At 43.4% G+C, this 12,992-nt stretch overlaps 1 protein-coding gene across 2 annotated transcripts in view; it reads left to right on the forward strand.

Annotated features, from left to right (window-relative positions):
• The window catches only part of LOC124720168 (CARD- and ANK-domain containing inflammasome adapter protein-like), a 551,179-nt gene that overhangs the window by 318,060 nt on the left and 220,127 nt on the right, over positions 1-12,992 (forward strand). The window lies entirely within an intron of this gene.

Genomic DNA, 12,992 nt, shown 5'->3' on the forward strand with positions numbered 1-12,992 from the left:
TTATGAAATCGATTGTGTTGCTCAGGAACATGGACATATAGTTGTGTGTTTGCCACCGTGACATTGTTAATACAATCCGATGGAGTTAATTTGGGCACAAGTGAAAGGGTATGCCACAGAACGAAAAGTCACATTTAAAATTGCCGACGCAGTAAGGCTTTTGCACGAAGCACCTGACAGAATTACTCCTTCAGCGTGGGCTGAATGTGTTCGGCATGCACAAAGGCTACAGGAGGAGGACATGGAAAGGGAAATTGTAATTGACAAGCTGCTTGAACGCATCGGCATCACTCCAAGACTTGATGATTCGGAATGCGACACTGACTACAGCGATGCAGATGACAATCGCAGCGATTGACAACAATGAAAGGTAAGGCACATACACAATAATACGTTCTTTCTTGTCTTTGTTACACAGTCGCTGTTTTACAATGGTATTGAAACATATTCCTCTTCTGCAACTGTAATAAGCGTCTTATTTAGACCAGACGCGTTTTTCTCTTTTGAAGCATCTTCAGTGGACAGTATTTTGTCTCCTCCATTGCTAAGTCACCTTTCGTAGTTTTGCGCTGCGGTAACACAATATTCAACGTTTGTGTCGGCTGATCAGTGTTTTAGCATATAAATGCTGTTTGTGTGTGCCACACACAAAAATTTTAATTAACATAGCTCAGAACATTTCACTGATGGACAGTATATTCAAGTCCTAATGGTTTTGTAAGTCCAAAGTTTTGTTTAATGTAATTTGTCTACTTCCTTTTGATTGATTGAAGTGACTTAAAATAAAGCCAAACGCCCGGTGTAAATAAAACTTTTATTACAGTCACGAAAGACAGAATATTTCTCAATATTACATACGACACCTATCTGGTACTTAAATGAGATATTGTTATACAGTTAATTTTATACGAAATTTAAGTATCTTGTCCAGATTTCATTCTCAACATTGTGGAAACTAAAATCGACCATACGGAAAGTATACGCTATGGACTTTTACCTCTGCAACTGTTCAAAACTTTGTGCAATGCTTTACTACATTTAATGCTGCACAATAACTGCGTTGAACATCGAAACAAAATTAAGTCATTTATGGGGGGAAGGTATCAGTCAAGAAGATGTGTAAAAATCAAATTTTTGGGCCCAATAGTTTTTGTGAAATCTAATGATAACGTGTGTCAAATCAGTGGGAACACCATGTGTCAGCACAGGCGAGCAGTGCAGTGATGACAAAATGCGGGGAGCACGTGTCTGTAGCAGCGAAAGGCATAATGCGGCCGTGGTGGCTTTACTTCATAAAATGCGCGCTCCCCCTAAACGTAAGTTTGCGAACTACACTATACTATGGCGCTGCTTCTCTTAGCACGTGCGTCGTTTGCAACTGGCAACGCAGCAATCCCCCGCGTCTGGGCGGGCATGCGCGAGCCGCCAAGATAAAAGAACTGAATTATAGTTTCTCAGGATGTTTGTTGTCGGGAATGTAGCGATAGAATGTGGGCTTCAGTGCACTATTATTCCCACTATATTGTTTCTAGAATCAACATGAATATTATACAGAAGGCCATTAGTAATCAATGTGTGTTGCCACTGCATTCGAAAGCACGTTTCGTCGTAACATCAGCAATAAAAAGTTACACTCGATTATTTATTGTATTATTCAGAAGCCATACTGATGGTTGCCGATAACTCGCGTCGTAAGTATGCGCGGGAATATTCTTCAGATCCATTTTGTTTATTTTTAGACCACTCGGCCAATGAGCTAACGAAAATTTGAAAGCACGCGATGTTTCGATACAGTGTATCGATACGCGGAACTGTTTCAGTGTTTCGAAACGGCTGTGGTTCTGTGTTTCCAAACAGTGGTGTTTCATTCTGCCCTGTCTCAAATAACGGAACCAGATTCGATCTCGAGCCAGACACAAAAACTGTATCGTTGTTTCAGAATAACGCTGTTTCCCTCCACTTAAGCGTGGAACGGACTAATTGTATAGAGACAGTGATGTTTCATTCCGCTCTATGTCGGATGAGATTGGGGCACAGATACTGAAACACATATAGCGTATCACTTCATGAAACTCTTCCAAGAGTGTCGAAATCTTTTTCACGAACAACAGCATGAAGCTTAAGACTTCGGAAAATAAAACTTCGTTCCTAGCTGACTGCCCGATTCCGAAATGGCGGAATATCTACTTCATAAACACTAACCAAACAATAAAATAACGCACACTACCCACATTCAAAATAATAAATGTGTGAAAATCATTCTGTTAAATTACACATCTTTTATAACATACGCTTCTCTGTTCATTTACAGTAATGATATCGAAAAAAGCAAGTAAGCCTACAATATATTGAATAAAAAAGGCGTGGAGTGGCAGTTTTAAGACATATACGTAAATAACATGTAGGTATAATTGCAAGCAAGCTGCTTGATGTATCACTGGTGGTGTTCTGGTGAACGGGAAGGGCTGGGAAGCGGGGTAAGTTTATATCGTAAAGGTTCGAAACACCTTGAGGGACGAAAATTTTTCCCGTTATATATTCGAATTACGTGGCGTTGTTTGTGAGTATAGTTAATGTGCCTGTTCTCCACAATGGTTTCCTTTCTGTGCATGGAAATTAGCTGGACGGGTATATTACCCGTACTAACGGAATGTTGGAATTCCAGAAGCGTATCCGTTTTTTCTGCAGTTTGCTCCCACCTCGTGGTGGTTCTACTGTCTTCAGCCATGGCGTTACGAAGCACTGTGTGGGATTATTTTAAGAGGATGAATCCTGAGGCAGTGTTGTCGTTTAATAGTTCAACCTCTTGCTTAAACAGACTTTCGGGACATTAGCATCCAACAGTCAATTTAAGTGAAACTCGGTCGAAACCAGTTTTTATGAATCTGGAAAGTGACGAAGCCAGTTAAACTTCCACAGCAATTGTTCAGGAATCTGCCGATTCAGTTCTGGGTAGGTGTGGTACACAGAGATGGCTGGATTTGCAATAAGAGCAGTACCTTCATCCAAACGAAGCAAAATAGACGAATAGATGTTAAGACGTGTTGTTAAAGAATAGTTGAGAGTGAAGAGTTTAGAAAAGTGACTTATTTATAAATGAAAACTATTTACCCCCAGTAGAGAAACCGTCTCCAACAGTTTACTCTCCCAAGTGTTCGACAACACCCTAACACGAGTAGGATCTGCAGTGCAAGCTGCATCCCACATCTGCATTACGACTGATGGATGGACGTCTGTGAACAATGAGAATTATACTGCAGTGACTGCTCACTTCATTCATGAAAACTGCAATCTTAAGTCATATTTGATATCTAGTTTTAAATTGCATAACAAACATACAGTTAAAAACATTTCCAGTGAATTACAAAATGTGATATCAGCTTTGGGTATTACCGATAAAATAGCTTGGACTAGAGAGGCAGTGATGTGCAAATGGTGGCATGTGCCTTGTTTTGCGCATACACTGAATTTAACTGTGGAAGTAAGCCTTGAACAAATTACTGAGACAAGAGCAAAAGTAAAGTTTAGACCCTCACCATCTTCAGTGCGGATTTACAAACAAAACTGTCCAACGGTCAGGTATTAAAAAATCTTGTGAAATACTATCTCCTTTTGTGCAAGTCACAACAGAAATTAGCAGCGAAAGAAATGCAACCTTGCCAAAAGTTGTCTTATTAAGCAAAGGTTTACAAAGTCATTGTCTGAGACTTAAATACTCAGATTAGAGCAACGAGGCCATTAATACAGGAACTGCTAAACTTGAGGATGGAATCTGTACCTGCCTGTTTGAATTATTTAAATCTTAGTCTGGATTTTATACTTCAAGGAAACATACCGATCTCTGCATTTCAGTTACCTTGAAATGTTTTAACATGTTTTCCAGTTCTATCAGGTTACATATTATGAGCTGTACCCAGCTAACTAATGTTTGATGAAAAACTGCCATATTTGACCATTGCGTTATATGCTCCAGTCTGTTATGGCGAATTTTTGATCTGTGTGGGTCAGTCACTTTGCAGGCCTGCTCTGTGAGAGAAACAATGGTAAATTGAACTGTAAGAAAAGAGTGAGTGGCACACTCATAAATGTTATTTCAGTGCCTTGCTTCCCAGAACGCTATCTCAATAAATTACATCTCATGATATGCCTTTTCAAGAGCCCATACAGATTTTCACTCATAAAACTATCAAAATTAGGAGCTACAATATAGGGAAACGAGTTTGGGAAAATCTGCAATGTCAAACATACCGACTCTGTCCTCAGCCAGTTGGAAAGCATAGAAGTCACACGACACGAAAGCAGCGCATTTGCTGCAGGAAATATAAAACTGTCAAGAGACCTAAGTGAAAGTTTCATACTTTCTGCGATTTAATTAGCACTCTCACGTCTCATTTGTGTTTATACGGAAACATTTATACAGTAGACATTCAAGATGACAATGTCAGGTCTACACGACTACAAAAGACAAACTGTTTCGAAACTTCGTATCGAAACATTACATTGTATTGTTTTATTTGTTTGGAAACAGGTACGTGTTTCAGTTCGCCCACCCGTGCTGTACTCGCCTGGGACGTGGGGGCTCCCCCGGGGCGCCGTGCTCACGTGTCAGACGCGTGCGGGGCTGGCTGGCTGCACCGACGCCTCTTCCTGCAGAGGCTGCGCGCGTCTTGTCCAAAAGTAAATGGCTCTGAGCACTGTAGGACTTAACAGCTTAGGTCGTAAGTCCCCTAGAACTTAGAACTACTTAAACCTAACTAACCTAAGGACATCACACACATCCGTGCCCGAGGCAGGATTCGAACCTGCGACCGTAGCGGTCGCGCGGTTCCAGACTGAAGCGCCTAGAACCGCACGGCCACACCGGCCGGCGTGCCTTTACACTAGGGACGAACGGTGCCCACTAGTGAAAAATTGAACCGATTCCAAAGTATTTCGCTCCATTACATGAAAATGGACATGGAACACTCTTCGAAATCTAACATGCGTAAAATACGTGCCACAGCAAAATTTCTTGTTACTATAACATTGCATTTCTTTGGCTCCAGTAACTTACAACGATACTGTAACCTGTCGGGCTAGCGTAGACCTCGGGCTATGCAACAGATGACTTTTGCAGCACAGCATACATTACAAAAAATAATATGGGAGCCATGAGAACATCACTGCGTTCTGTTGTGTCCGTAAGTGTGTGTGACGTCACACAGCACATCATTACGCCACGAGTCAATGTCGAAGTCCGGTATCGGCAGCTGCGACCTACTCCAGACAGCCGCCTGTACTGAAGATACGCGTATTTACAGAACGTACCGAGAGTTGGCGCTTTAACAGAAATGAAACACGACGGGAGTCAGACAACCGTACATTCCTTTTAACTGACTGACTACTGAATGGTTTATGACCAAACAGGCCACACAGGCGACAGCGAAATTTTGGCCAATCGCTTTTTTCTTCGACAGAGGCGGCTGGTCGGAAGTAAAATGCACCTACTCGCCGATGTCCACTGTGGTCTGTAATTATCGTATGGCAACGCAGCTTGGTAGATATGCTAACGCGTTAATGCGATACCAGTCTGCGCTGGAAAAAATTTGTTCCAGTTTTGGTTAGCAGGTGCGAATCTCTCGCTGTGCAACACCTCGCCGAAGTCTCCGGTGCTCACTCTGAACGAATTGTGCAAGTGGCGGTTAATAATAAAATCAACATTCTGCGTTCCTCAACTTGTTTCGCCCTTGCTGCCCACGTTCCGTTCCCAATCCATTACTCATAGAAACATTTCCAAAATTGGAAATAATTTCTTTCCAGTGTAAATCCGTTCCCCACTGACGCATCAGTATAGCTACCGAGTTTCGCGGCTCTCCGACAGCTGACGGCCCACGCCGGACCTCTGAACGTGTGAGTGTGGCCAGTGGGGGAGCCCCCCCCCCCCCCCCCCCGCCCCACCCACTGCCTCAGCCACGCGTCAGGGCGCTGCCTCGCCACCGTCTCCACCTGAGTGGCGGCTACTGCCGGCCCAAGTACCGTGTCAAGCACCGCACTGAGGAAAGCTACGCAACTGTCACACACTTTGCCCGTGGACAAAACACCTAAAGAATTAGAAGCACCAAGAAACACTGTACACACTCGTAAGACGTAAGTGATCTTAGTCCCCTATTATGGACAATCGATGTGTGACTCAAAGCGTGGATTCCACACATTCGCGAGTAACTGGCGGCCTTTTTATGAAACTGTTTTTCTGCTGCGGCTACTGTTCATCCGTCAACGTCACATTTCCCCACACTTCGACACGACTCATCTCGCTACACACGAGACGTTCTGGAGAGGTCTTTAATACGGTGTGCATCAATTGCGTTGCATATTTTCTGATAGACCAGTATAAATACGAAAACCACCACACAAACTTCAACGTCAAAAGAGTGAAAGCAATTTGGAGCACCGATATCGGGGTAATTATTATTCACAGAATTCGTGAGACTTTTATCAAATCATCCTGTCCCTGCGACAGGGAAGGAAACAACTTCGAAAACCACACCAATTATCCAAATTGAAAATTATATAGTTGTGGTACTCAAATTTGCGTTTTATGGCGATGTGCACTGATACACATTTTTAGCACTGCGTCAGTAAGACGTCAGTGCCAGCCCGTAATTCGGAAACAGACACTTAACATCGATAATGGGTATGGCTTCATTGACAGTAAGTGGCTAAACGAAGTATTTAGTATAGGTTTCAGTCAAATATAATAAGCAAATTTCTCTACAAATGTTACCATTCTGACGTGATTCACTCCTCTGACGGAAAGTCACAACAAACCTACCTCCACGTTCGATACTATTGTACTGGAAATGAGAAATTAAATCTCTACCCTACCGTCGACAATAGCCTGCACACAAAAATTTACACTGCGCTTTAATCGTGTCATTTGAACCTCAAGTACAGAAGTTGGTGACAGTTTCACAATCGGTAATATTCGTTCTTTCGTCACTTACGATGCGACTGATGCGCAAGCACGACAAGGCACGCAGAACACGACGCGCCTCACAGAGATCGCCGATGCGTTGCTTTGTCGGCACACCAGGCCCTCTTACCAGACAAATATTAACACCAGAACGGACAGACGAAGCGCTGCAGCGTCGTGTAGTGCAGAAAAATTGTGGTGTGTTACCGCTTCCCTTTCATCAGTAATCTCATACTAGGACACGTGACGTCACAGAACGATAAACAACAATACGAAAGGTTTACTTCAAGAGGCGCAAACATTACGATAAATTCTCAAGAATTCGCCAATCAAATCTTCGCCTCAGTCTAACCAGGATATTAAGCAAAGCAACAGATCGCTCGCGCATCGCAACCTCAACTCCAGAGAATCGTAAAAGTAGTGAAATGAACGCGAGTGCTGCCTTTCATGGCCAGAAGCACGTCGGCAAGGCGCCACGTGTTGTGATCCGCGAGTGGACTACGCGGTATTCGGAAAGCCCATGCACAAAACAACTTCCGACGTCCGATTACTTTGCAAACGAATTAACGTGTGTAAGACTTGACCTTAAGCCTGTAGGCGACAAAAAGTTTAGGGATAGTTTGAAATTATTCTTAACGTGTTTTCCAAGTCGCCAAAACGAAAGCAAGTTTTTCACGCGGCTAAACGTGTGTGACGTCATATCTGTACAACGATGTAATTTTGCCAACACTTCGTATGGGGTGCGTGGATAATGTCAGCAAACTGTTGGCAATATAGGGTCATTTCCAATGAAGTAATAAACTAAAACGTTAAGTCTGATGCCGAAGGTGACTGCATGACCGGCGAAATGTGCTACTTCACGTATGTGTGTGTGTGTGTGTGTGTGTGTGTGTGTGAATAACTGCCGTCATTCTGGAAGACTGGCTGAATAACGTCCGCGTATTTCGGCGCCATGAAATACGTCACCTCGAGACACGCCAAGTTACCAACTGTGGTAGTTATGTTACTGTGTGGACCCCGTAATGTCAGATTATACCTCTGAATGAGTGCGGTAGGACATTTTAGATGTTTAAAGTCGGCAAAAGTAAGCGAAATATTGAAAAACAAATTTTTGTCATCCCTGCAAACCGCTAGATAGGCAACCTGTAGCCGACCTCCAGTTCCAGGCAAGCGGTCCAGTGTTACAGACAACCACGGCTGCTGGAACCAGTGGCAGCAGACGCCGTGTCGCCATAGAACTCACCCAGTCACAAGTGCCGAGTTTGATGGTTTTCGCAAACTTGCGTCCTACGAACATAATCAAGAACGCGAGGTTTTCATATTAAATACCTTTGGTACGAGAATTCTGGAGAAATCTACACTGGCACATGGAAATACTACCCGACTGAATGTGGCGGTATTTTCCATCCGTTCTACCTAATTCTTGCTCAAGTTTTCACCGGTTAAAAGGCTCGAGCAAGGCGATAAATAACGAGTAATAAATTACTGAACACTCAAACCGGTAATTTAACACCCTGTTCGCGACCCCTTTGTTCGTAGCCATCGTGATTTTTAAAAGTAAGACAATATATTAGACAAGAGCAGATCCTTGACGTTGCCCTTATTAAGTTATGCGACAAACCACACAAAAGCGTGCAGAACATGGGCAGCTTCCAGAAATTCCAGTAGCCGGCTGGCCGCCTTACCTTCGTCAGGTCGCACGCTCCTGTCCTCTCGGCCGCTCCCTCAACAGTCAACTGTGTACTGGGCCGCACCGACAGCCGGGGCGCGCGGCTGCCCCCACCCAGCTCTGACGTCACGGGGCGGCGTTGCCAGGCAGGCGAGGGAACGGCTGCGGCAGGGCGGGCGAGGCGTCGACGTCGGTGTCGGCACGGCCGGGCAGCCTGCGTCCCATCCACGCCACAGGCCGTTCATCTCGTCCCGCGCTATACAGCTGGCAGCACACACCCCCTCCTACATGGGGCTCCCAAAACCACATTTTGTAAACCGATTACCAAATACCGCTTCCTGTGAACGCAAAGATGAAAGAAGACGCTGTATTTTGGTCACGGGTTGAGGACGGGTGTGAACAGATGATTTTCCGTCGCGATTCGTCTCGATCATTTGCTACCCCGGAAGTGAACGCAGATGTAACAAGTTGTCGTTAAAGAACGTTAAAGTGCTATCAATGTTCAATTGTATTCATAGTTACGGGTTAGCTATTCACTGTTGTGTGACAAATTTGTAGTAGACGCAACCGAGGTGGTGGTGTTAAGTTCCTATCGGACCAAACTGCTGAGCTCATCGGTCCCTAAGCTTACACACTACTTAATCCAACTTACACTAAGTTACGCCAAGGACGACACACACACCCATGCCCGTGGCAGGACTCGAACCTCCGACGGGGGGAGGCGCGCAGATGCAACCGACACTATGTCCTCAGACTGTTAGGGACAACAGTTAGAAGTAGCCGGCAGCTGCAACACAGGGTTCGGCAGGCTCGCTTTAGTGCCCGCCATTGTCTATTGTTTGCTGCATGTGAGGAAAACTCGTGCCCGTTAATACGAGTAGAAGAAAGTGTTCTTCCTCTAAAACCATGAAAGGAGACTTTCCTGTCGAAGTAAACCACGACTATACGAAGGTGCAATGTACGCTTTGTCGTTCAGTATTTTTCATTGAACATGGGGGACGTGTCGACAAAACGCAACACATAAATAAAAAGAAGCGACTGATCGCCGTTTCTGCGAGAATTTCTGGCAGCATAACTTTCTTTTTAAGTACGGATAAACTACAAACAGAGGAAGACTTTGGCGTATCAAGTTGAAAATGTTAGCGGTGGAAAAGTTGTGTGCTTGTAGGTGAAGCCAAGGAAAACTTACGGCCACTTATGTCACACGTTTTGACAGTCGAAATGACGCACAGCCAAGAGAAGTAGCGTTCTTTGTGTTGACCTATAACAATGAAGACATGAGACTTGGAAAGAAACAATGCTTCACGGTGCCATTAAAGGAAAGTAACGGAGAGTTTTTAATCTGTAATTACATAGCCCGCAAAATTACTTTGGTTTTTCTTTTATCCGTTAGTCGTTTTTCATTTCGTTCTTTGTAGAGTCTTTTTCTGTGGGACAGTTTGACGTATCAAACTGAAATTTATGTCACATACTACAAATAGAGGAACAGAAACGTATCGCTGCGGAAGAAGTCCTGCTTGGCTTCCGTACCACAAAACACTATTGTTCTTTCCTGTTCTCGTCAGAGGGCTGTTTCAGAAGAAATTTGAATGTTCTGAGAGAAAGTAGGAGTCGATTTTAGTGAACGTTTTAAAAATGCTACGTGTGTGTCTGTCATGTTGGATGCACGAAATCACGAAAGCTTAAAGTTATTACTGCGAAAGGTGTGCAGTGCAAAGTAATTTGTCTTCCGAGCACTGGTGGAGAAACAGCAGGATTATTAGCTGGGATATAACCTGCATATTTTAAAAATTAAAAATATAGTTGACACGATTGTCACGTTTTGTCAGGTAATTGTGATACCACCTTTGGTGCCACAAGATGCGTGGAGTAAACAGTGTCTGTCACTAACTGAACAGTGTTCTCGTGGTGAGCATGGAAGGCACCCGTTGTGCAGTCCATGTGGTACACACTGGAGATCAAGTGCAGAAATAAGTTCTTCCCACTGACACAGAAACAACAGTGAATTACTTTCTTCAGTATTGTTACATGAGTGAACTGAAATCGTTCTGTGATTTCGTTGATACTGAATACAAAAAAGTTACAGGTAGTATTAAAACTAGATTGTTGACATTGTTCAGAGGACTTTTTAAGAGGAGTTGATATGTATGAACCTTGGAAATCTCATTTTCTATCTCGGGGTAGGTGTCCTACGTTGCTGAAACAATTTTTCGAAAACCCACAGTCACTTATTTGGCTTCATTTCACACAATGTCAATTCAAAATGTTTTTAAATTCAATCCAAAAGTTGCAAATAACCACGATTTCAGCGTGCTTAAAGAAAAAAACCATTAACAGGAAGTTTGGTAAATTTCAAACTTCAATAATTTTTTCATTTTTATTTAACTTGGGAAAGGAAGTATTTTTACTCAGTCAAAATACGAGCCTGTTATCAATTTATTTTAAGACACTCAACTGACTTATTTGGAAAAATGGAGTTCTCCACTTCAACCTCTGGAAGCATTTCATTGTACAACGCTAAAAAATTCTGTTTCTTGGGCTGAATTTTTAAATTTTCTGATAATTCTGAAGACAGTAGACTGATGTGCAACATTTCAGATCGGATGTGTGAACAACATTGCTAGAGATTCTGAAGACAGTGCGCGACGAAACAGACCCGTTTTATCGGCTCCGAACACGTCTTTCGGATCATAATCCGCAGTTAGGTCGCACAATGTTGTCTTCCGTTCTTTTACTACACTTTGCTGCACATCCTTAGCTTCCCCACACACTTCATTCCACACGATGTTGTGCCTAGCTCTGAAACTGTACAACCTTCCCGTGAATGCCTCAACCCGGTGTTTCCAAGCTCTTTGGCTCACTATGCAACGTGGGTCCAGAAAAAGGTAAGTTACTTTCCCACGCACTTACGAACCATTCCCACATTATTCCGTTAGTTTCTTCATCCCCCGTCTTCTTCGCCTTTCTTTTCATTTGCCCCGTCCCAATCATCCATTCATCCAGTATCTTCTTCTTGTTTCTTGAAGCATCGTAAATTTGTTTTTTTACCGCATTTGAAACGCAGCATTATTTCGTGTACAGAGAGTTGGTCTTTCTCATTCGCCTCGATGATCTTAATGTTTTCATTAAGTGAAAGTGTTTGCGACTTGTACTTTTCCTTCGAATCATTTTATCACTTAAGGCGCTACTAGTCAAATGAAACGGACAGACAATAATGCTGTTAGTGCGTCATCGGAACAACACTCGTCTCCCTCACTGCACCGACTGCAGCAGCGTCCACAGCTGCGCTACAGTGTTCCAGCGTGCGCCCCCCCCCCCTCCTCCCCCCTATTCGTCAATAATAATGGAAAACCAGAGACCCCGCCAAACCGAGCGCTCACGAACGAACCATTTCCTTTGATGCGCCGACACTACTCGCTAACGTGTTCGTTGTTGCACAGAGCTGTGCAGTCTGATGTCCACGCCCGCAGCACATATGCTCTTTCCTCGTTTTGCGCCGCTCAGCAGATAGTCAGGCATATATTGTCTTTGTGTCAAAATTAACTTTCGGCATTACACAGTAAATTCTTAATAAAGTCGTAGAATTTGCGATCCGTTTTAGACAAGTTCCGCTGTATATATTTAAAAAAAAAGTTAGCTTGTTAAAGTGTATTGAATGTGTCGGAACTGAAATACTTCTAGGGTTTGGGCAGATTTCCGACTTATACACGTTCTGCATTGATCAAATTTTACTGTATTTTATTTTGTGTCCACTCTCGAATGAAAATATTTTCTGCATATTTCGTGTAAAATCACCTTGTGATGCAATCAGATTACGTTAGATTTTAATCTTGCTGGCAATCGTAACAGATCATAGCGACATTCTACAGCTGTTGCTGTGTACATTTGTTACGCACATGCTTTGGCAGTTTTTCCGACAGCATTTAAAGGAAGCACACTTCAGATTCCATCACAAGTAATGCGGTTTCAATGTACAGTGTCTAAAGAAAAAGTCGTGCTTTCAAGATCAAGCAAGAAATAGAATTGCGTGCAATTCACCTGTAAGAATGGTAAAAGTGACAAGAAAGAGCCGGATTGGCCACGCTGGTGCAGGATCAAGATATTATTTTACAAAGGCAACCTCATATTTGCTAGCTTTGTATTCTAGGGCAGCCGAAGCCTTGAGAGACGTGGGCCCTCCCATGACGCCTGATGCCCGGGGATTTTGCCCCCCTCCCCCTGCCCCCCCCCCCCCTTCTATCACTTCTGGCCTTCCCTTCACCTCTTCTGCGGTAGTGCTTCTCTCCATAGTTTTGAAAGTTTGCTAGTTTCATAATTAAAAATTGCTTTCCCCGTAATAATGAACCCATCTTAAAAGTGTTTTACTTGCAA

The sequence above is a fragment of the Schistocerca piceifrons genome, chromosome 11 (genome assembly GCF_021461385.2).
Source record: "Schistocerca piceifrons isolate TAMUIC-IGC-003096 chromosome 11, iqSchPice1.1, whole genome shotgun sequence".
Taxonomy (NCBI): Eukaryota; Metazoa; Arthropoda; class Insecta; order Orthoptera; family Acrididae; genus Schistocerca; species Schistocerca piceifrons.